We start from the raw sequence: 20953 nt of genomic DNA on the forward strand, positions 1-20953 counted from the left end.
ACTGAGAAGGATACAAAGAAGTATGGCCTGATCTTGTATTGGATAGGGATACAACGTACGTAGATGGTTATTAATTTGAGCACTAGTATGTAACTCGAAGATAAGGATAACATAATGACATGATCAACAATTGAAAATCATTCAAAAACCAATGCATATAGTCAAATGCATACACACACATATATATACAAATATATATCACATGCCAGGATAAGGAGCAAGGCTTAACTTCCATTTTAAAAACTTTATCCTAGATTGTGTTGCTCAACCATCATCTAATAGTACAAATAAGCTATATGGCCTCACCCCCTAGTTGATCCCGAGTACTTGTAGTCGCACAAACTAAAGAAAGATCATATATATATATATGCATGGGGTACTTGAACCCTCCAATCATATACTTATGTGACTTAAGAACTAGATCATAAAATATGATATGGCAGATTCAAACCCTCTAATCATAATAATATCAAAAAGGTGGACTCGAACCACCTAGTCAAGCACCTCAGACTTATGTATTGATTGCAGATTTTTGTTAGTCTATTCACATGTTGGCTCAGTTTATAGCTTTCCAGTCAGAGCGTGTAGCTTTTATAACTCTATCTTCTGAGGAAACAAGGGTTTGCAAGTTTATGAGGTTGAGTCATCCGGTATTCACTGGTTCTAAGGTTCAAGAACATCCTTAAAACTTTAATGATGGGATGGAGAAGATTTTCCATGTGATCCATCCTTTTAATTTAGAGGGAATAAAATTCACTGCCTATCAACTGAAGGATATTGTATACCAATGGTACAAGAAATAGGAATAGTCTATGGGAGATGATGCCAAATTTGCACTGTGTGATGATTTCTCTAGTGCTTTTCTAGATAGTTTCTTTCCTCATGAGTGGAGAGAGAAAAAATAGAAGAGTTTTTAATCTAAAATAAGGCAGGATAATGGTTAAGGAGTATGCCTTGAAATTTCACTAATTTTCCTTATATGCTCTTGAGTTAGTGTCTAGTATGATTGAAAGGATGAGGAAATTTGCTACTGGATTGTCCCATGATTTGATTCTAGAGAGTAAGGCTACGTTGTTGAATAAGGGTATGGACATCTATAGATTTGTTATGTAGATATAGCGGGTTAAAAAAGAGAAAAAAATAGGTATAGATAGAAGAAAGATAGAATAAGAAGTTTAAATTTTTTAATAAGGGTATTAGTCAACATCCAAGTGGTGTAGATAGTGGAAGGTATCTAAAATGATGTGGGGGAGTTCTTGTTCCTACTCTACCATTAGTCTCCCTATCTGAAGCTATTGAGTGATCATTGTTCTCAGCATGATAGTTGATTTAAAGCACAGGGTACCCAATCTTAGGTTGGTGGGGCTTATTATACTTCATCATATCCTCCTTGTATATTCTGTAGGTCGACACACCATAGGTTTCATGAAGAAGGGAGGAACAGGTGTTTTAAGTATGGTCAGATTAGTCACTTGTATAGGCATTATATTTCTTTGGTTGCTTCAGGGTAAAATAAGATTCCTGTTGCCACTTTATTAAATCATGTACCAAAGGGTGATGCTTTTGCTTCTGGTACCCATAATGCCCAAAAATGCTTGTATGCTCTTACTACACTTCAAGACTCTATGGCATCTCCTGATGTAATTAATGATATGTTATGACTTTTTTCTCGTGATGTGTATTGTTTCCTTCATCCAGGGTTTACTATTTCCTATTGATCCTATTTGTGGCTATATATTTTGGTTTTGGTCCCAAGTGTATCCCGTATCCCTTTTCTATTTATACCCAGTTGCTGACTTTCTGCTTTCTAAAAGAGTTTGTAGGGGATGTGTGGTATCTATTAGTCGTAGAGAAACTCAGGTACATCTGATAGACTTAGACATGGTTTATTTTGATGTTATATGGGGGATGGACTGGTTGTACTCATGCTATACCTTCTTAGAATTTCAGACCCATAAGGTCATATTTAAATACCCTAACAAGCCAATCATTGTGTGGGAATGGGATTGTAATACCCTGCACTTTTTTCTAGCTTACATTCGTCCCTAGAATGTCAAGGATTTTCTTCAAAGATGAATACCTTTTACTTCATACAATATTTTCCAGATTTAGACTTTTCATTGTGTGGAAAATTGAATAAGCTTTCCATCGATACCAAATTCACCTAAATTCGATACGCGGTTAAAAAGCTATAGTATTTTTAAGTTGACAGTGTGCCACCTGGGAACTCAGTGCATCACGAAAAAGGAGAAAATGGAAATTGTCAATTTTAGTGGACCTCCGCAATATTGGCGCATTGCAGAGTGGTCTATTTTCTAATTTGTCAAAATCCAATGGCCCAGCACGATCTTATCACATCAAATTGATGGGAAAAATGGCGTTCAAAAGTGGTACCGCGATGGTGGCGCATCGCAGAGCACGCCCAGTTCCCACTTGTTCACTTTCCAGTAAGCCACAACTATAGTGGCTTAGTCTCGATGGCTTACTAGTTTGGAAAATATTTCTTTCCTAGATCCGTTTAGAAGTTTAAGTGGGGTATTTTGGTCAATTCCTATGGACCCAAAATCCATCCAAAACACAAGATTAAACATATTAAAGGAACTTTATTCCCAAATTCATCCGCTCTCTCTCAAAGCAAAAGCGTAGAGCTCCAAAGCTTCTTCTCAAAGAAATCAAAATCCTCCATAGTTTCTCCAAGAAAGCTTTAAATTAAGGATTCCTAAGGCAAGGTAATACAGAATCCATCTCCAAGAACTCAAATAGGAATAATTAATTCATGTTTCTTCATCTAATTATCTTCCAAGGTATGTAGAATTTATGAACAAGGATCTTCTTCCATCCCTATGCCCAAAACCAAGTTTTAATTACAAATCATATGATTTTGAATAATTATACAAGAGATTTGAATTAGGGTTCATACCCATTATTTCTATTGCATGATTATGAGTTTTTGAGTGATTTTAAAAGATGAAATACAAGTCTATTTTCATATTTTCTTGCCTATTACAGTAAATTATAGATTTTGAAGATATATTATCATTGTTTTCATTATCAAGAATGATTGTTATGATGTTTTGACATGAGATTAACCTATGAGTTATTATCCGAAGAATGAATATTAGTATTTCAAGAAAAAAATGCTTTAAGCATCCTATAATCAGATTATTTATAGATTTTTACTAAAGCTTTGAACTTTTGATCCTTAGTTCAGCTATGCAATCCACTTTATAGATATATTACAGATTACAAAATTTAGATCAGCTTTATTTATAGATTTAATCAGTTAAATGAATAATTGGTTTCAGCTAAACTCTTATGCTAGTTTTAAAGTAGATTTCCAATATAATGAGCATAACATATAATAAGGGAGAAGTATTTAGCACCGAGCGGGTTATAGTTTCTCCCAACATAGGTACAGATTCAAATTTCTCCCATTCCAATATGGGTTATAGTTACAGATATGATCACTTAGCTCATGTTATACTCTTTGGCAAGACTATGACACCTTTCCTTAACATGAGGTTTCTTTCTTCGGAGAATGAGACGTTGGACTCCATGTAGCTCACATGTAAAAAAAGGTGGTTGTTATATCCTGCTGTTGTAACAAATCTGTTATTATCTTTAGAGTGTTGAACAATGACAAGAAGTATAGTCGTGTAGTTTTTTCCTACTCTTTTGGTCACATTGCTTTGAAGTCATTGGCTGATGTGTTTATGTTCTTTAATGAGAACTCAAATTCTATTAAATTCACTAATTAATTCCATGTCCTACATGATCTATGTAACTACTGATTGTGTTGTTATCTACATTACTTTGTTGTTTTTACTGTTTTCCCTGTAAGTAGTTATGTGTTATTAACAATGTCTTTTTATAGAAAAAATTTTGTAATTTACAATTCTTAAATTCAGAAGCCATTTTCTCGTATTGCTTATTTTAATTTTTTGACAGACTAAACTTCAAAATCATCAAAATATTAGGGAAACACCAGATGATGCATTCACGGGAGTGTTTGGAAGGGAGAATCCCAAAAGTCTTAGATGTTTTGGTAGATCAGTGACTACAACTTTTCTAAAAAAGTGTTGAGGAAATGAACAAGCTTAAACAAAAGCATGCTAATGAGGTCACTTCTTTAAAGGAAGAAATAAGTGAAATGAGAGAAATGCGACATTTTTTTAGTCAATTGGTGCAAACCAATCCTAGATTGAATTTTCTAGATATAACGGGGAGTGACAGATATAACATTCCTTTACCTCATTCGCGTAATGCATAGTCTATAAGAGGAAAAATTCTTTGATATTTCTCCGTCTTAGCTTATGCTTCCGTTCATGAAAAGGTATTTTATCTTTCTAATTCACAAGAAACTTAAATCCTAAACTTTTAACTTGATTTAATGAATTAAAGAAACTTTTGATTCACATACTTTCTCATATATTCCAGATTGAAAAAATATTTTAATATTTGTCAAGCATATGTTTTCCTAATTGTTTGTGTATTTTCAATAAATAGGAACAATTCAGGTGATCAAATTTTAATGGTGGCCGACACAACTCAACTTGATCTAGATTAAAGTGAATGATGAATAATTTTTGCACTATTTTTATAAATGTTTAAATATATTTTATTTTGTGTGGAACTTAGTTGAAATCTCTAAAATATTATTTTCTAATTAGTATGTGTGGTAAAAAGACATGATTTTTTGAAGTTCATTGCAAATTTATGCATTTAAATTATTTATTATCTAATTGGTGTGTTAGATTATATATATATATATATATATATATATATATATATATATATATATATATGTATGTATGTATATATGTAACGTGATTAGTGATCTTTACTTTAAATCCAAAATAATTATTTTATAGGCCTAAAGCCATTTCTGCAAAATGTGGTTTGTACTACAAAATTTTAGACAATATTGTCACACTTCAAAAGTGTGGATTATTAATTAAATTGTGGCATATACCTAAAACATGCTTACACTTTACAAGTGTTGTCATAGAGGATGTAAAAAAAGCAACAATTTTGAAGTGTGGCCAGTAATAAAGAAAAAGTCACATTTTTTTATGTATTGTTATAGAGGTGCTATACAAGGCTACGCTTGTAAAATGTGAACAATAACAAATTAAAGACAACACTTAAAATTGTAGCTTTATTAGATAAAAGTGTAGCCAATGAGAAGTTGCAAAGCCTGGCTTTTGTGCTTTAATGGCCACAATTTTTAAATGTAGCTAGTATAGCAAAACTTGAAAAGCGTCGCCTAAACTCAAAGGTTACGCCTTTTTAGGCCACCCCCCAAAAATATTGACTAAAGTCCAAAAGCATAGCCTTTGATCAAAGGCTACACTTTATAAGGGTGGGAGAAGGACTGAAATGTTGTAGTGTAAGGTGTTTATGTACGTGGGTATGATTTTGGGAAAGACAAAATTACCAAAGTTCCCCCAATTAAATCGCATAAAAAAATATCACAAGTGCTTATGGGTCACCTTATGACTCATAAGGACTAGATATGAGTCGTCACCCTAACTTGTGGTCCGGACGGTAACTCATGAAGCCTTCACAACTTTGGTCACAAGTCACCTCCTATGACTCATGACAAAACCTTACAACTCGTGGAGTCTTAGTTGTTACCAAAACAATTGCCTTTTTCCATTTTACTGGTTTGGTCATGGGTCCCACCCGATGACCCGTGACCTCACCTTACGACTCATTAGGTACCAATCGTTATTAGGACAGAAACTTAGGGAACCAGCACAGGTTGGCTACGAATGGCACTATACAACTCGTATAGAGTCTTCATGACGCATTACCAAAGTTGTACCCTAGGCAATTAGAACAAAAGTCAAGAAATTTTCAAAGGCAAAAAATTTGGGTTGTTCCATAACCCCCACCCCCAACCGCACCCCCAGGATTATTTATCCCTAAATAAGGAGTTAAGGCATCTATTAGCACGAATTTAAGATAGGAATGCAATCACATAACCTCTAACAAAGTCAAAAAACAAATAGATTAGAAAAAATCATACCTTAAGCATGATTATCCTACTCGAGAAATAGGAACCAACATTTGGAATTCATGTCCTCTTCAGCTTTCCATGTAGCTTCTTCTACCTAATGGTTCCTTCAAAGGACCTTCACCGAAGCTACATCTTTAGTTCTCAAATGACAGACTTACCTATCTAATATCTCAATAGGTACTTTCTCATAAGACAAGGAATTTTAAATACCAACACTCTAAATAGGCATAATCAAAGAAGGATTGCCCACATGGTTCTTCGACATCGACACATGGAAAATTGGTTGAATGGAACCGAAACACAAAGGTAAATCCAATTTATGTGTAACATTTCCCACTTTCCTCAAAATCAAGTACGGGCAAACATAATAGGCACTAAGATTCCCTTTCTTCGATAATATCATCACTCCCTTCATGGGAGATATGTTCAAGAACACCTAATCACAACCATCAAATTCGAACTCCCTTTGCCTCATATTTGCATAGGACTTTTAGTGACTCTGAGCCATCTTAAGCCTATCCCTGATCACTTTCAACTTCTTTATGGCTTGATGGACCATGTTTGGACTAAATAATCTACTTTCACCAACCTCAACATACCAAATATGAGATCTACATCTCCTACTATAAAGATACTCAAAAGGAGAAATCCTAATATCGGAGTAATAACTATTATTACATACAAAATAAATGAGAGATAAATGATCCACCCAACTTTCATAAAAATCAATCACACGGACTCATAGCATATCTACCAAAGTTTGAATGGTTTTCTCCGCTTGTCCAACCGCCTAAGGATGGAATACGGCGCTAAGGTTCACCTGTGTACCCAAGCCATTCTAAAACAAATGCCAGAAGTAAGAAAAGAACTGCATACCTCGATCCAAAATAATGGAAACTAGAAGACCATGAAACTTGACAATCTCTTGAATAAAAAACTTAGCATAATCCTCTCTAGAGTAGGTAGTCCTCACATGAAAATAGTGGGTTGACCTAATCATTCTATCCATGATGACCCAAATGGAATCAAACTGACTATGAGACTATAGAGGACCTATAACAAAATCCATGTTCATCACTTCCATTTTCACATGGGCAACCCAATCTCCTGAGATATCCTACCGAGCCTCAAGTACTCAACCTTTACTTTCTAGAAGACCATGAATTTATCCATGAAATTAGCCACATCTATCTTCATGTTGTTTTGCCAGTAAATCTCCTTCAAGTCTTGATACGTCTTTTTTGAACCAGGAAGAACTGCATACCTCAGATCCTGAGCCTCGGTCAAATTACATTCCCAAAGCCCTTCAGCATAAAAAAAAATGCAATCCACTTTTGTACCTTAAGATACCATCACTACAAATATCAAATCCATAACCTTTTGTGGACCCCACATTAGCCTTAATATTCATCAAGATAGGATCCAAGACATATTTATCCTTCACCTCAACACCAAGATATGATTTACATACTTCTCAAACAATCACTCCTCCATCCTCAGAGTATAAAATCCAGACTCCCAAATTATCTAATCATTGAGTATCCTTCACCAATTCTTGCTTTTCCTCTTCCACATATGATAGGCTCCCCATAGATAACCTGCTAAGAGAAACAACAACCATATTAGCCATACCTGGATAGTAATAAAGACTCATTTCATAGTTATTAAGCAACTAAAGACATCTATTTTGAATGACATTCAACTTCTTCTAGGTAAATACATACTACAAGTTCTTATGGTCTAAATATATCTCAACATGCACCCCATACAGATAATGGAGCCAAATCATCAATGTAAACACAACAACTTTCAATTCTTGATCATGAGTTGAACAATTCCTTTAATGAATCTTTATCTACCTAAAAGTGTAAGCCATCACTTTACCATACGGCATCAAGACAAAACTTATTCCCATATGAGATGCATTACAGTAAAACAACAAAACTATCAATTCCCTTAGGTATGATCAAAATTAGTGTAAAATTCAAATTATTATTAAACTTCTCAAAACTGCCTTCATGAGCATTGGACCGTAAAAACTTCACCTTTTTCTGAGTTAATTTAGTCAACAAAACAACTATAGTAGATAAGCTCTCCACAAACCTCCAATAGTACTCGGCTAAACATAAAAAGCTCCAAATGTTGGTTGGAGTCGTGGCTCTAGGCAACTGCTTAACCACCTCAAATATTTGTGGATCCACCATGATCCCCTCACTGTAGGCAACATGACCTAGATAGGTTACAACATTCAACCAAAACTCACTCTTTGAAAAATTATCATACAATCGTTGATCCTTAAGAGTCCTCGACACTACTCAAAGGGCATAATCCTCCTCACTCTTAGAGTACACCAAGATATTATCAATAAACACTATCATGAACAAATCCAAAAATTATTTAAATACCTAGTTCATAAGATCAGTAAATGTTGCTGGAGCATTAGTGAATTAGAATGACATAATAAGGAACTCACAATGACCATTTCGGGTTTAAAAATCAGTCTTAGGGATATCCATCTCCCTAATATTAAACAGATGATAACCTCAAAAAATATTAATCTTAGAAAAGCATATAGCACCATAAAGCTTGTCAAAAAAACATCTATCCTAGGAAGAGGATACTTATTCTTCACCATCATCTTATTCAGGTACAAATAGTCTATGAATCTGAAGGGAACCTTTTTCTTATGTATGAAAAAACATAGAAGAACCACATGGAGAGACACTAAGATGGATTAAACCTTTATATGGAAGATCCTTTAACTACTTATGTTTTTTCATTTCAGTTAGAGCTATTCGATATGAAAGAATAGAGATAGGAAGGGTATCTAGTAGAAGATAAATCCAGAGTCTATTTCCTTATAGGGAGAAACACCAGAAAGATCATCGAGCAATACCTTTGGAAACTCATTAACAATAGGTAAAGATTGTAAAAAGACAACCCCAAAACTAGAAGCTTTATCCAAAACCAGATGGTATAGACACCTTTTGGAATTCAACTTCCATTCTCTAAGATATGAAACAAACATTTCCTTAGTTACTAGAGAACTCTATTCTTAATCAATCAATTCTTCATTTGGTAATTGAAAAATGACCTTACGAGTCCTACAATCTAGAGAAACATAGCAGCAATAAAGCTAATTTATCCTTTTGATAATATTAAATCCACCATATCTGATTCTATCAAATCCACCAAGGTATTCTTTGACAAATACCACATAACCCATATAGACTCTTCTAGCCATAACAGAACTACCTATTGAGGTAAAATAGAAAAGGGATCAAAAATATGCTTAGGACAAAAAAAAATATCAACATCCACATAAGAGGTCACATTAGTAAAAGTAGACCATGGATCAAGAAAAAAGTACACATTGTGAGAGAAAGTATTTAACATACCAATAATGACATCAGGATATTCAGATTCCTAATGGGGGAAAATAGAATAAAGATGATTCTAAATTATGCCAGTACCAGATGTAGCACCCTTTAGTGAAGGAGCTGAAGAAGTAGAGATTAGAACCTTATTAGCTGTAGTAGAAACATTAGATAAAGGATATTTTCTCTACATATACCCATGCAACTCTCAAGAAGCCTAGACCCTAGACCAGTTTTGTACTCCATCATCAGCTCAAGAAGCCTAAGAAAGACAGGTGGGGGCTGGTAAAACTCCACGAGGGGTAGTACAATCAGGAGCATAGACCCTAGACCAGTTTTGTACTCCATAAGTAGAATGAGTTCCATCAACATTGTCCTTAGGCTAGATAGATAAGTTTCCATGAGTATCAAATGTTTGGGGAAATATAATATGAAATATGAGCAAACAAAAATTGAGTTTTTAAGACCTTAGACTCTATATCCTAAACATATATACCAAGAAAAAAGGGGAACATTCCTAAATACCTCATATATAGTGTGCTACACACCAATAAAAGAGACTCTACTCAATATGGCTTTGTGGAAACCCATGGACATTGGACCTATGCTTTGATACTAAGTTGATCACGACCCAAACTAGGGCCTAGACATGATGGGTAACTCAAGTCCACCCAGGACCGAAGACCATTCCCTTTAACCTAGCTAACTGGAACACAATACAACTAGAAGTCAACACGTATAAAAAGATAAGAGTTGAATTTTGAACATATAACAAGATACATAAATAACCTTAATGGAATCTAAGAATCCACAATGCCAAATCCACCCATATCTTATTCACAAAAGCATCTAATAAAACCAAATATCACCAAAAGTTAGGATATTCCTTTGACTAAAGCAAAAAACCTACCATAATATTCTAAGAGATAAATAAAGACAAGACTTTGAAATAAGGGTTTTTCAGAGAATAGAAGTTTACCACTAGAATTTATGTCACAAATTATCTAGAAATCACCTACCACTCCATAGGGAAATAGAAGTGTCTTTGGACCCTGCATTGCATAGGGATACAATGTCTAAAGATAGTTAGCAGGGTGAGTGCTATCATGCAACTCAGAGAAATAATGACATGATCAATCAGTCCAAAATTATTCCAATACCTTTTTCATATAATCATATACATATATATAACATATTGGGATAGGTTACAAGGTTTATTATGTATTTTAAATTGTTATCCTGGAAAATGTAGCATTAACCTTAATAAAAGGACACCTACGGTGAAATACCCTGGGATCTAGTCCTTGCAAGTTTCTCGAGTCTTGAACTTTATTATCATCATATGACTCACCTTACTAGTCATATAGTATGGATATAGGTTATGTAACCAAACTTGTAAGATGTCTAGTATCTGGTGGTTGGGTTTCTGTTGTGGTTATAAGTTAGTGGTGATGAGTCATATGTTTATGATACGAGAAGTATAAATTCCAATCATATATTGTCTAGTGTCTATCCTAGATGTCCTTCTTAGGGTATGAATTGAAGGATACTAGTCATATGGTGATGGTACGAGTTAGGCCTAAGAAGTCGTATGTTAGACACAATATGGTGTAAAAAATTTTGATCAAGTTATAAGTAGAAGGTACCACTCATATGGTGTAGATATTAGTAGAGGGGTCCAATTGTACCCTCCTTTATTCTTTTTACAGCTTTTAAGATGAGGGTATTTTGGACATTCCCCCTAAGACCTTAAGACCCCACAACTTATAACATTATTTGGTCCCCTATTATATATTTTAGAAGATCAAAAAAATCTCTAAGCTCTCTCAAATCTCTCTTGAGCTCTTGGGTCAAGAAAAGGCTAGGGTTTCTTTAAGTCAATCAATTTAGGACTTTTAGGAGGGATTCTCCCTATCTTCTTTGGTGTCTAAGGCATGTTACTCCTCCCTTATTTTTAGTTCAACTAAAAGAATGTTTTAATGAATGGTTTTCATGGTATTATAGTGGCATTGCTTAGGTTTTGAAATATATATGGGCATTTTTGTTGTTCTTGGTTGGATAATGTTTTCCCATATTTTTCATATAGTTTTCATGTTATTATTGTGATTTGAACATCTGATTACATGGGAATGTTTAATTGATACTTGGTTTTTATTTTGGAAACTATATACCCTCAACCTATTTGTTAAAATTCTTATGAAAATGATTTTGTCATAAATTTGGATTATTACTGAAAACTTTGTATTCCATAATATGGTAATGGTACCTAAATTTGCTTGGTTTATTTAAATGAATAGAAAAGGCCTTGGTGGCCATGGTTTTAGTTTAATTATAAATCTTTCAAGGTACATGGTAATCACCTAAGTGTTGGCTAATAACATTGTTTATAAACTATAGTTAGTATAGCGATACCACTACATAATAGTTTGGTAATTGACTCCTTGAATTGGTGGTTTGATTATGTGCTAAAGGTTTTATGTGGTAAATAATAGGGGTTGTGATAGAAAGCTGTGAAGGTATGAGTCCAAAGGGTGAAAACTAGAAACTCATATTTACGGACATGAGGGTTGGTCTTAGTGACCATATGCCTGTGGGGTACATGAAAATTCCTGAAGTTTAAACTTGTATATATGTATAATAATGGTTGAAGGGTACATAGGAATCCTCAGCCCCTATGATATCTCTGGTTTATGTGGCAGCACACACTAGGTCCCATTCATGAGTTAACACTGTACCCATGTAGCCCATAGGTAGATTATGATGGTAAAGCTACATAACCCATGTTTATATTTTAAATGCATTCTACACTCAGTCCCCTTTCCTTGTATGGTATATATATATGGATGTATGTGAATGCATATAGTTAATTACTTTGGTTTTAAATAATGGTATTTTTTATCCTTATTCCTGAGTTCACACTAGTGTTCACCCATTAACAGTCTTAAGGAATTGTCTCCCCACACGATATAGGAACCAACTATACTACTCCTTCTACATAGTGACTTAAATTTGGGGACAACATTCAAGTTAGGTAGAAGTAGTGATCTTCTATACTTTGAAAGACTACATATCATACAATGGACTTCTTTTTATACACTTTGCTATTTCTTGGACTTTAGTTTATGATATGGTTTAGGGAATATCCCATGTGGATGTTCTTGTATTTCAGTTAGAGGCTTTATATGACTACTATAGACATGGGTAGTTTCGGTATTAGTGTAAGCCTTGGTATTGGTATTAGCACTGGGGATAAAGTGTGTCACATGTACATGGTGATCAAGACCAACCCCTACGCCGGCAAATATGGATTTCTAGTATTGGTCCCCATAAGACCTCCTGCTTCATTGCTAGCTACATCATCCTTTTTAAGCACTATTAAAACCTTTTAACATTCTCATTCATAAAACCAAGGACAATTCATTAAGGAACATACCATTGGTATTGTCATACAGTTGCACTTGCAAGCTTATAATTATTCCAATCCAATTCCATCATCCTTGGGGAATGCCAAGACCCCCTTTGTTCATTAAATCAATTTGAAGGAATTCCTTGACCCCCTTTTAGTCTATCAAATTATCTCGGGGGAATTCCCCGAGCCTTGATCTTCCAGTTTAAAATAAAAACATGGCCATCAAGGCTTTTGAAGTCATTTTCATCCATTTAACCATTTATAGTATACAATTATTTGAGGAAGTAAGACAAATCATGTGACTAACTAAATTTCAAAGATAGTTATGCAAGTAGGATGAGGGAACACAATTTCCCCAAAAAAAATCCAAGAAAAATCATTAATTTGGGGTAACCCCTCGACCCCCATCCTATTCAACATACCCGTGAACCCCAACGAGTTTTAAAACACATAACGAGTCCTTAAAAATTTTTGAAATTTTATCCTAACTACTCAAACTATGACTCCCCTAGATTGTAGGTAGTCATAACATGTCGTTGGACCCAAATCATAGCCTGACCAGTGTGTGTGGCAATATTTTCTATTTTAAGTATTAGTGGAACCCAACAAGTTGTATGGATCATTACGAGTCATAATGTATCAACTATAGTCTAACCAGTATGTTTTCCAAGTGGTGTTGCACTGGTGATGACTAGGACCCTACGAGTCATAGGGTCCCCTAATGAGTCATATGATGTAAGTTGTAGGGTTAAAAGTGCGTGTAACTAATTATACTGTCTTGGCTATGACTCATGGTGACGAGTCATAATGTGTCGTTATGAGTCACGGTATGACCCGTAGTCATCAACGATAAATTTTTGACTTTTAAGTTAAGGGAACTTTAGACAATTCTCTTCTTACCCAATTAAAACCCCACATCCATAAAGAACTCAAGGAGGTTTTTTATCATTTAGAACTTAATAAAAAAACACTCCTTTCTCTCTAAATTTCCACAATCAAGATACTTATGATTTCCAAGAAGTTCATTAATAAGAGCTTCTCAAGGGAAAATTCCATCTATAACTATTAATATTTCAACCATGTTACTCTTTCCCAGTTGTTACTTTATGAAAATAATGTATCTTAATGGTTTAATTGGATGGTTTTGATGTGATTGAGGGTTAAATTTTTTTCCCATGATTTATTATGCATTGTTTATTATTTATTGCTGGTTTTGATCCTATAGGGTGAATGGGAAAGGTGAATAAACTAAGGGATCATGGTTTCCCCTGAAATTGGTATTTTCAAATTGGAATTGGTTTTGAATAATAGTTTTGCCTCAACCTAGTTGTGTGAATGGCTTTTAGTTGTGAAATTCCCTATTTGTTTGACTTAAATACCTAAGATATTGTATTGAATTAAATATTAAACAATGAACATGGATTTTTAAAGACTTGTTGGATATTATTTGATTTAACAAACAAGAGAGGTCGAGGAATTACCCTAAGTTAATGTGATTGTTATGGCATAAAGATAAGCTAGCAAGTGAAAGGGTATGACAATACCAATAATGTGTCTTAATGGTTGGTTGATTGGTTAATAAAAGGTTTATGTGAACTTGCTTTAAATTGGGCTTAATGGGGCTTATATAGCAAAGTCGCGAAGGTGTGGGTCTTGGATGACTTGTACTGGAAATTCATATTTGTCAACATGAGGTTTTGTCTTGATGACCAGTGTGCATAGTTCACAGAATTGATATATTTGTATCTTGGATCAATGTGTGCTCAGGGAATTCCCCTTGTCTTTCTTGATACCTCCAATTCGTATGGTTAGACGCACTGGGGACCTTTCACAAAGGGGATCAAAACTAAAATAGCCCATGGGTGAAAATTTATGCCGGTTGAGCTACATAGTCCATGATAAATTTTTCCTTCATGCTAAGCCTCGTTTCTTTTCCAAGCATTACATATTTATATGTATATAAGATTATGTGCATTGGCTTGAATGGTTTTGAAATTATGGTTAATGGTATTATTTTATCCCCTACCCCTGATTACATATTAGTGCTCAACCCACTAACTATCTTCGGATGTTATACCCTTATGTGATGCTAGCACTGAAGATATCTCTACTTTTCTTGTGCAGTGTTAGATGGATTAGTTGGGTTCATCAGTCACTGGTGGTGAACTTATTATATTCCATTCTCTGGAAGACTTGGTCAATTTATTAGTTTCCTTTCATAGAATAAAATTGAAGAGTTCATATTAACATTGTCATAGTCAATGTCAAAGTCAGGGGCATGTCCAAACACTTTATTGATTTTTATTTTTTTAAAAGGCTTTGTGGATTACTATGGACTTGGGTGATGTTGGTTAGTTATTTTTGGTTAGTTATTAGTTATCAGTAATAGACATGTCTTAAATTCTCTAAGCTTATCTTATTCTGTCTTTTTATATGTTTGGGATTCTTCTGCTATTTGGGGTGTTGTGTTATATTTGGATAGGTGTAGGAAGTGGTCTCTGGTCCTAGTTGGGCTTGAGATACTCATCAAGACCAGGCCTATCTTCGGTCATGAAAAAGTTGGTATCATAGCTTAAGCTAGGTGTCATTGGTGTCCACTAAGCCGTTTTAAGTAGAATCTCTTTTATGGATTTATAGTGCACAACACTTATAAGAGAGGCTACAGTATATTTAGGAATATTTCCCTTTCTTTGTTATATTTTGGGCTATAGATTCTAAGATCTTGAAATCTTCTCTAATTCCTGTATGTTCTCTTTTCAGATCATGCCTCCCAAAAGATCTGATGTTCGTGGAAACTCCTCTGTCTTGATTGAGGGTAATGTAGAAGGAGGTCATCCTACTTAAAGAATTCAGACCTAGTCTTGGGTCGCAACTTTTGATTTCCCTAGTGGAGTTTCATTGGTTCTCGCTGATCCTTCTTCTACAGTTAAGACTCCTAACGGGTCAACTACATGAGATATCACCAATGCTGAGTTTTGATTTTCTATTCATCTGTTGACTCGATTGGTGACATCTCAGTTATATTAGTCCGGTCTTGTTGGTGTTGCTATGAGTTTTATTGAGTCTAATAGAGTTGGATAGTTTATAAGAATGAACCCTCAGATCTTTACTAGTTCTAAGGTTGAGGAAGATTGTTCAGGTTTTATAGATGAGATGGGGTAGATTCTTCATAAGATGCTTTCTTCTGAATCTGAGGGTGTGGAATTTGTTGTATACTAGCTGAAGGATGTGTTGAATCAGTAGTATGAGGAGTGGGATCAGTTTAGGGGAGATAATGTAGAATTCTTTTTGTGAGAACATTTCTCAGGTGCTTTTCTTGATCGCTTCTTTATTTTGGAGTCTTGGGAAGAGAAGGCTGAGGCGTTCATGAATATGAAGTAAGGTAAGATGTCTGTGAAGGAGTATGCCTTGAGTTTCATTAGTTTTCCCATAATGCTCCTGAGCTAGTATCTAATATTAGGGATAAGATAAGGAAAATTACTTTGGATTTTTCTTGAGACATGGTCTTGGAATGTAAGGCCTCTTTATTAAATATTGACATAGGTTTCTCTAGGCTTATGGCATATATGCGCTAAGTGGAGGATGAAAATAAAAACCATACAGAGATAAGTAAATGGCCGAGTAAGAAGTTTTGATATTCGGATTAGGGTAGAGGTCATCAGGATAGTTGTAGAGATGGTGGGAAATGGTCTAAGAAGAAGTGGACGAATTTTGGTTCCTATTCTACGGCTAGTGCTCCATATCCTAAGTCATTCGGTGATCATTTTTTTCAGAGAAATAGTGGATTTAAGGCACAATATCTCCAATCTAAGGCAAGTAGGGATCAGTTGGCTCCATCTTATCCCCTTTGTCATTTCTATGTTTAGGTGCATCGTGGCTTTTTTTAATGATAGAAGGAATAAGTATTTTTGATGTGGTCATCCTGGACCTATTTAGGGGAACTGTCCTTTAGGCAATGTTGCTACGGGGGATAATAAGGTCTTGGTTGCTACTTCTTTAGATCCTGCACCAAAGGGTTCTACTTTTGGTTTCGACACTAGTCGGAACCATCTATATGCTCTTTCCACTCGACCAAATTTTAAGGCTTCTCTTGATGTTATTATTAGTTCATTAAAATTTTTCTTTTATGATGTGTATTTTTTTCTTGATCTCGGGTTTACTTTATCTTTTGTTACCTTGTTTATGGCTATTCACTTTAGTTTTGATCATGGGTGTATTCTAGATGCTTTTTTTTTGTGACTCTATTATGGCTAGAAAAGTCTATAAGGGTTCTATAGTATCTATTTATAGTAGGGAGACCATAATAGATCTAATATACTTACACATGTTAAACTTTAATGTGATTTGGGGGATGGACCAGTTGCCCTCGTGCTATGTTTTTCTTGATTATCGAACCCAAAGGGTTAGTTTTTAATTCCCAAATGAGCCAATGATTGAATAGGAAGGTACTTCCCTAGAGCTAATAGAACTCTTATTTCTTATCATAGAGCTCGAAAATTGATATCTAAGGGGTGTCTCTACCATCTAATGTATGTTATAGATTCTAGATCTAAAGGCCCTTCCCAGTGTTCTGTGAGTTTGCTGAAGTGTTTCCTGATATCTTCCCAGTGTTTCTCTCGATATGGAAATTGATTTTGGGATTGATCTTCTATCAGACAATCATTTTATTTTTGTTGCTCCTTACAGAATAGCTCCGGTTGAGTTGTAGGAACTTAAGGAACAATTGAAAAATCCTCTAGATAAGGGTTTTATTCGATCTAGTGTTTCTCACTAGGGTGCTCTGATTCTATCCATTCATAAGAAGTATGAGTCCTTTTAGATGTGTAAAGATTACTGCCAATTAAATTGGGTGACCTTGAAGAATAAGTACCCTTTTTCGAGGATTTACCACCTCTCTGACAAGATTCAGGATGTTAATTACTTTCCCAAGATTGAACTTTGGTCAATTTACCATCAATTGTAGATTAGTGAATTGGATATCCTAATACTGTCTTCGAACTCGGTATGGTCATTTTGATTTTTTTGTGATGTCCATTTGTTTGATGAATGCCCCAGTGGTATTTATGGATCTTATGAACCAGGTGTTCTTTAGTTCTTTTATTTTTCATAATTGTGTTTATTGATAATATTTTGGCGTATTCCTTGAGTGAGAAGGATCATGCCAATCACCTCCGCATAGTGTTGCAGAACCTTAATAATTAGTGGTTGTATGTAAAGCTCTCAAAGTGTCTATTTCGGTTGAATGTTCTGACCTATCTGGTATATGTTATTTCTAGTGATAGTATTATGGTGGATCCATAAAATGTTTTTGGGATAAAGAAGTGACCTAGACCTATGACTCCAACCGAGATTTAAAGATTCTTGGGTTTAGCTGATTATTATAGGAGGTTTTTTGAAATTTTCTCTTTTATCTTTGCCCTATTGACTAGATTGACTTAGAAGAAGGTAAAGTATATATGTTCAGATGCTTGTGAGGGTAGTTTCAAGAAGTTGAAAGATAAGTTAACTTCAGCTCTGGTTTTGACCCTACCCAAGGTTTCTAATGGTTTTGTTGTCATATGTGGGACTAAGTTGCGTGTTGATGCAACATGTCAAGATTGTTGCATATGGTTCTATGCAGTTGAAGATGCATGAGAAGAACTGATCTTGGGCATATTTATATCTCCAAACACCTCTATCTACCTATATTTAGACTTTTTTTAGAACAAAAATTGTGTTAATTATATTTAATTATGAGTTAAATTGTGTTTCATGTCTAATCGATGCGATTAGAGATTCAGGGTAAATTTCCATGGGATTCGGATGAAAACTGGACACATATCATAAAACAATTGTTTATTTATGGTGTGGAATAAATCATGTGTCTGTGAAAGAATATTTCTATCGAGTCCAAGAACATGTGTAGATGCACAAGAGCAAGGATAAAAAGAAGCAGCTGAAAAAAGAGGATTTACGAGAGTTAAGCGAAGACGTGGAGTGAATTTCCAGTGACATGATGCTAACTCGACGGGTCACATCGACCAGTTAATTTTATGTCTTAGACAAAATTTTAGAAGAAACTTCCAGTGCATCGACACAAAGTCAACACGTCAAGTCGATGAGTGAGCTAGGGGACTTAGTCAAAATTTGATATGAAAATTCCAGTGACACGACATGATGTTGATGCGTCATGTCGTATGTTAAGAAATTACACTTAGCCAGATTTTTAAAGCAAAGTTCCAGTGCATCAACGCGAAGTTGACCCGACGTGTTGTCTTGATCAACGCAATTAGCGATGTGTCGCGTCAGTTATGCAAATCTGGTAAAATTTTCCCAAGTATAAAAGTAACACGTGAGCACAATTCCAAACATTTTTGGCAAGCGTAGCAGTGGCAGAAAAACATAGAATTCTCTCTTTTAGGATTCTTATTATGTCTTTTGAACTTCTTTACATCAAGATTAATTTTGGCTATGATTAATTACTTATTTTTTATGTTTAATTAAAACATGAGAGGCTAAATACCCTTGTTCTGGGGTTGAGGCCAAGAACATGATTACTCTTTGATATTCTTTAGAGTACTTCTTTTTGGATTAATCATCTGCGATGTTCTTAATTTCTTAAGCTTAGTATTTTGATGAGTGGCCACCATTAGAATAAATCTATATTTCTAGGTGAATCCGGAAGGAGAATCATAGGATAAAACAAAGATATTAAGGAACAATGTTCATATCCTTTTATGAAATAAGGGGTTTGAATTAGCATCTAGGATAGAGATATGCCTAGAAGCCTTATTTGGTTTATTTGCAAGATGATAAATTTTTGAATCTAGAAGAATTATTGTATCTCTGTGGGAGTTGTAGCTGCAATATTCAATAGATAGAAGATTTAAGGTCAAGAGACCAAAATTGTAGCATAAACCCTGCAAACCAACAACCTAATAACCAATTAGACTGCTATAAGAAGATTTGTATGATTGTTCGAAAAGCCTCAACCCTGGAATTCTTATCATTATTGTTTACAACCATTGTTTACTCTGTTCTAGTCATATACTTTTATTATTTATTTATTAATTTACATTTTTATTCTTAATTTCATATTCATCCTGATAGTTTACAACACTTAATACCTTGTTGTCTAAAACTAAAAGTTGGGTAAATTTCTAGTTGGTTAGTCCTCGTGGGAATGATATCTGATTGTCTAAGTCACTATATTACTTGTATGATCGTGCGGACTTGCATGTGCGCCTGAGTTGGAACTTGTTTTTGGCGCCATTGCAGGTTTAACTGAATACAGGACTGGTAAGAGATAAAGAGTTGGTTGAGCCTTTTGTAGAACCAGAACAGATCATTCTACAAAGGTGAAGAATGGTTGAACAAAGAAATGATCCAGTCGATCCAAATGCCAAAAATGTCCCGCCTCCAGTTATTCTAGTTGCTCCTTCTCAACCAGCTATTAGACCTGTTCTTGAGGTGGCAATCCCACTCACGAACCATGTGATGAATAGTATTCACAAGCCCGAACCAGGTGGTCGATTTGGATAGAAGAAAAAAATGGTGCAACTGCTGAAATCAGTAGGGCAATTCCATGGCCGTTCACATGAAGATCCACAGCAGCACATACAGACCTTCCTGGAAATAAGTGATACTTATATTTCGGAAGGGGTAAATTCTAATTATGTCAGATTGACACTTTTATTTTACTCTAATTAGGGAAGCAAAAAGGTGGTTACATGCTGAACCACCACTCTCCATCACTTTATGCGAAAATCTAGCTAGGAAGTTCCTTATTTGATTCTTTCCATCAGGAAAGAATGCATGTTTGAGAAGCAAGATCTTGAGTTTTAGACAGAAAGAAGAAGAGAATCTCTATCTAACTTAGGAGAGATTTAAGGGTATGATTTGAAATTTCCCTCACCATCATCAGTAAAATGATGTTCTTATTCATACCTTTATTGAGGGATTGGTGCCAAACACGAAGATTCTCTTTGATTCGGCAGCAGGTGGGTAGGCTCTTACGAAAACATATGAAGAATTGTACACACTGCTGAATTGGATTTCATTAGGGAATCTGAACTGGCATGATAATTCGAGGAGTGCTCCTAGGAAGGTTGCAGGGGTTTTAGAGGTAGAGTAATTCACTGCATTATAAGCACAGATTGCAGCAAT

At 34.9% G+C, this 20953-nt stretch overlaps 1 non-coding gene across 1 annotated transcript; it reads right to left on the reverse strand.

Annotated features, from left to right (window-relative positions):
- Positions 1 to 20603: 20603 nt before the first annotated feature.
- LOC124886187 lies at positions 20604 to 20710 on the reverse strand. Its single transcript, XR_007043273.1, has one exon. It is a non-coding gene; the product is annotated as a small nucleolar RNA R71 (small nucleolar RNA).
- Positions 20711 to 20953: the final 243 nt, after the last annotated feature.

Source organism: Capsicum annuum, chromosome 7 (genome assembly GCF_002878395.1).
Source record: "Capsicum annuum cultivar UCD-10X-F1 chromosome 7, UCD10Xv1.1, whole genome shotgun sequence".
Taxonomy (NCBI): Eukaryota; Viridiplantae; Streptophyta; class Magnoliopsida; order Solanales; family Solanaceae; genus Capsicum; species Capsicum annuum.